This window comes from Aristolochia californica, unplaced genomic scaffold (assembly GCF_029961685.1).
Source record: "Aristolochia californica isolate CCGP_79_NKW_82.1479 unplaced genomic scaffold, dmAriCali1.0.hap1 SCAF_4, whole genome shotgun sequence".
Taxonomy (NCBI): domain Eukaryota; kingdom Viridiplantae; phylum Streptophyta; class Magnoliopsida; order Piperales; family Aristolochiaceae; genus Aristolochia; species Aristolochia californica.
The window spans coordinates 23731090-23736388 of record NW_027182103.1 but is presented as its reverse complement, the minus strand read 5'-3'; the positions used below and the strand labels follow the sequence as shown (position 1 = coordinate 23736388).

At 38.8% G+C, this 5299-nt stretch overlaps 1 non-coding gene across 1 annotated transcript; it reads right to left on the bottom strand.

Moving 5' to 3' along the window:
- Positions 1 to 4380: 4380 nt before the first annotated feature.
- LOC137964344 (small nucleolar RNA R71) lies at positions 4381 to 4487 on the bottom strand. The gene has a single exon (XR_011115541.1). It is a non-coding gene; the product is annotated as a small nucleolar RNA R71 (small nucleolar RNA).
- Positions 4488 to 5299: the final 812 nt, after the last annotated feature.

Here is a 5299-nt window from a genome sequence, read left to right as displayed (position 1 = left end):
TGGGTTGAACTAATGGAATTTTCCCAAACTTGGATAACAAAAATTTTGTGTTCATTTGTGGTGTGTGAATAAATTTTCTTTACTTACATTTGTTATTGCTTTAAATTCTTGCCATACATAAACTCTAAAATTTTAATTTTGTTGTGATCTATTTGCCTTTTATCTCTTTCTTTTTTTTTTTTACGAGATGAAGGGAAAGTGAAAACTCAGGTTTTGATTTAAGAAAAAATTATATATCTTAAATGCAAATGCACAATGCACAAATTTTGAGACAGATAATTCCGAAAAGTCTTTGTAATTTTTAGGGATTGTAAACTCTTTTTAGTTTTTATATATTAGGTTTTGCAATCGTCGGGAAAAGGGGGAGGCAGTGATTTTTAACTGAGTGTTGACTCCCAATCCATAAGTCGTTCCTTAGAAAAATATAGCCCATTACGCATGGTAAATCACTTTACAATCATCTATGATTGTTAGGTCAGATTTTTGTAAATAGGCAAAATAATGACTTGTTTGACTCGGGTAAATATCCCCCCACACGTTTACTTGAAAAATTTAATGTTATTCTCTTTAAAAGGTTAGGATCCATAGGTCATTTACATCTTGAACATGTTTCATGAAAGCATATCCATTTTTTAGAACATGGGTAGAAAAATTTCTTTCTTATAAAATTCCAAGCTATTAGGGTTGAACTAGTGGAATTTCCCAAACTTGGATAACAAAACTTTTGTGTTCCTTTGTGGTGTGAAAATAAAGTTTCTCTACTTACATATGTTATTGCTTTAAATTCTTTCCATACATAAACTCTAAATTTTTCATTGTGTTGTGATCTATTTCCCTTAAATCTTTATTTATGTGTACGAGATGAAGGGAAAGTGAAAACTCAAGTTTTGATTTAAGAAAAAGATATACATCTAAAATGGAAAAAAACAATGTACAAATGTAGAGAGAGATAATTCCTAAAAGTGTCTGTAATTTTTTGGGATTGTAAAATCTTTTTAGTTTTTATATATCAGGTTTTGCAATCGTCGGGAAAAGGGGGACGCGGAGGATTTTTAACTGATTGTTGACTCCCAATCCATAAGTCATTCCTTACAAATATATAGCCCATTACGCCTGATAAATCACTTTTCAATCATCTACGATTGTTAGGTCAGGTTTTTGTAAATGGGTAAAATAATGGCTGGTTCGACTCGGTTAAATATCCCACCGCACGTTCACTTGAGAATTTAATGTTTTTCTCTTTAAAAGGTTTGGATCCATAGGTCATTTGCGTCTTGAACATGTTTCTTGCATGCATATCCACTTTTTAAAACATGTCTTGAAAAATCACTTTCTAATAAAATTCCAAGCTATATGGGTTGAATGTTAAGCACATAGCAAATTCTACCCAAAAGATCGGCCTGTTAGGAGCAGAAGGCATGGGTACTTAACCCTAGGACCATAACAGTACACCTCGCCTTCCTGAGCCGATGACCACAGCGGCCTTAACACAGCTACAGGGACCAGGTCAGGAGCCCATACTCCCTTACGGCGCCCTGCCAGAGGCGTGCGGTCCACCTTTGCATGCGAAGACTCGAAGTCAGGACGTAGCACCTGCTCTGATACCAAATGTTAAGCACCTAGCCAATACTACCCAAAAGACCGGCTTGTTAGGAGCAGAAGGCATAGGTACTTAACCCTAGGACAATAACATTGAACTAGGGGAATTTTACCAAACTTGGATAACAAAACTTTGGTGTTCTTTTGTTATGTGTGAATAAATTTTCTTTACTTACATTTGTTATTGCTTTAAATTCTTTCCAAACAAAAAATATAAAATTTTCATTTTGTTGTGATCTATTTACCTTTTATCTCTTTTTAAGTTTACGAGTTGAAGGGAAAGTGAAAGCTCAAGTTTCGATTTAAGAAAAAACATAGATCTAAAATGGAAATGCACAATGCACAAATGTAAACTCTTTTAAGTTTTAATATATCAGGTTTTGTAATCGTGGGGAAAAGAGGGAGGCAGGAGATTTTTAACTGAGTGTTGACTCCACATCCATAAGTCATTCCTTACAAAAATATAATCCATTACACATGATAAATATTTTTACAATCAACTATAATCATTTAGTTAGCTTTTTGTAAATTGGCAAAATAATGGCTTGTTTGACTCGGGTAAATAGCCTACCGCACATTGATAGATGCCATATTCTGACATGAGAACTAGGTTAATTATAATAGAATAACCCTTATAATTGTGTTATAGGTGGTTATTTATCGGTTTCAAATGAAACGTGCATTTATTGAAGTTGGCATTAATCAATGTCTATATTGCATATTTATCTCTCCAGAATTATATTTCATTGCTTTTAGGGTTTATTTCTTCCAGAAATGCTTTTTATGGATTCAATTATGGATTTCAGGAGAATTTTGGTGGAGAAGGAGATATTTACCAAAATGCCATTAGTGAAAGGGAGGTGATTTTTTAGGGCAAGTCGTATTGAAAAAGGGAGACCGTCGACCGAAACAGGGGAGACCGTCGACCGAAAGAAGGGAGATCCGAGTGGATTTCCAGCCGTCGTTCACTGTGCCACCATCGTCCACTGCCGTTCGGCAATCGAGAACAGATCCGAGGAGAGCTCGAGAGAGTCTCCGTCGCCGCGAGTTCGACACTGCCAGTTTCTGCTCGCCAGGCTGAGAGGTGACCCGAGAGGGCTCCTCCGGCGCCGATTCCGCATTCTGACCATCCTCCGACGTCGATTACCCATTTTCGACCATTTCCAGAGCTATTCCGACTCTGACCAAGACAGAGCCGGTTAGAGGACTTCAGCTCCATTCCATTCTTCACTGGTCGTCACCTCTGTCCGCCTTCTTCGCTGGCATCATCTCTACCTCTGGCCACTCGCTCTTGCTACCCGAAACCATCAATTTCGGGAAATTGCAGCACCCGTGAGAACGAGTTTGTTGCCCGAGCGAAAGGAAGGAGAAGGGGAGTAATCCGTCATTTTGGAATTTAATTTTCCTATAGTTTCAACTTAGGTTTTGAATGTTTATTAAATTTGATTTGAGAATTAATGTTTATCGAATATTTGTTTTCCAGATATTTAATTAAATTAGATAGTTAGGGTAGGATTGTAATCTAGGTTGGATTTTGGTATTTTAATCTGATTTCTGTCTTTCACTCTATGCGCCCGAGAGGGGATAGACGCAAGGATTGAGAAATCGGATTCGTGGTTACGTGGCGCTCAAGAGAGGTACGAATCACAGTAAAATCCACAATTGATAATTTTAGCATCATTATAATAAGAAATTGATTCTCTGCATTCTATTGTAATCCGATCTCTGTCATTAACTCTAGGCACCCGAGAAGGGCTAGACGCAAGGATTGAGAATCCGAATTCATGGTTACATGGCACTCAAGAGAGGCATGTATCACGGTAAAATCTAGAGTTGACGTTTCCTGTTGTGCAAGTAGTTAATCATATTATTGCTTGACAATTTAGGATATAATTAGTGTTTAGTTCAGATTAATTCATCATATTTGGTTAGGTTAGTTGACTGAAGAATACACAAAATTCAGTCCTTCCTGTGGATATGACCCTCGCTTCCTGCTAGATTACATGAACGATTCGTACGCTTGCGATGTATAAAAGCCGATGTAATTAAATTTCACATCAAGTTTTTTGGCGCCGTTGCCGGGGAGGCATGTATTAAGTGTATTTCTTTGTTCTCCATGGTCTTAGGTTAGATTTATTTTTATTTTATTTTATTTTATTTTTGCTTTCATAATTTTTTCTTGGTGATTTGGTATGGAGTTATTTTTATTTCTTCTAGTTAGTTTGTATTTTTAGTAGTGAGTTTTTTAGCTTAATTTGATTGCTAGTTTTGTTTCTTTGTGTTTTTAGGCACGGGCGCCGCTCCCTAGGTGAACCATTAGCTCCCTTTGTTGAAGATATTTGTAGGAAAACACCCGAAGTCAAGTTAGGAGCTACCATGGCCAATCAGGGTGAACCATTACAGTTACCTGCAGTAGGTGACCGTAGAGCCCTGAGGGATTATTCTATCCCATCCCACTTCACATTACCTTCTTGCATTATATTGCCACCGACTACTGCCGCCAGTTATGAGTTGAAACCAGGTGTGATCCAACTCCTCCCTACATTCTATGGGTTGGAGAAGGAGGGCCCTTATTACCACATCAAGGAATTCTTAGATATCTGTGCGACTTTCAAATTCTAGAATTTCTTAGATGACTCTATCAGGTTAAGACTTTTTCCATTTTCACTTAAGGATAAGGCCAAGTCTTGGCTTAATTCCTTGGAGGTGGACAGCATTACTTCATGGGACACATTAGTCACAAATTTTTTGTCCAAACACTTTCCCATTCAGAGAACTACAACTCTCAAGAGAGAAATCTCCAACTTTATGCAGCAGGAGGGTGAACACTTTTATGAGGCTTGGGAGAAATGGAAGGATTTGATCCATAGGTGTCCGCATCATGGGTTTGAGATATGGCATTTAGTGCAATACTTTTATCAAGGTCTTACACCCCAGGTTAGATCCATGGTAGATGCAACGAGTGGTGGGAGTTTGATGGGTAAGAGTGCTAGTGAGGCGTGGGACTTCTTTGAAACGTCGAGTGATTAATCTTCGCAATGGGGTTCATCATTTAATGTTGATAGGAGATCCCACGAAGCCAAAAGAGGGGGTCTCTACGAGGTTAGTGAAACACCCATGCTCATGGCCAAGATTGAGGGGTTGACTAGAAAAATTGATACCCTTATGGTGTCCAAGAGTTCACCTGCTCCTAACCCATCTACTGTCTGCGCCATACGCTCTGGTTCATCTCATCCCACACAAATGTGTCCATCTAGTTCATCCTACCCGGAGCTCATTGAGGACTTGAATGCTGTCCAGAATTTTCATAGCCCAAACCGGAATGATAATTTTTTGGAAACATATAATCCGGGTTGGGCTAGGCACCCAAATTTCTCATGGTCCAAGGGCCCACAAGTTGGGGGTCCTCCAGGGTTTACTCAACCCCAAGCTCCGCGCCCACACTTCACTCAACAGCCATTGATTCCACAAAAACCTTCACTTGAGGATACACTTCAAGTATTCATACAAAATACATAGTCCTCCATTGCTAAACTTGAAATGCAAGTGAATCAGATGGCCAGCCACATGAGTGAAGAGGCACAAAATAGACTCCCGAGTCAAACCATTCCTAACCCCAAAAGCACACATGAGAGTGGGTTGAGTTCCAAACCCCACCATGAGCAAGCCAAAGCCATAACCACCCTTAGGAGTGGTTGTG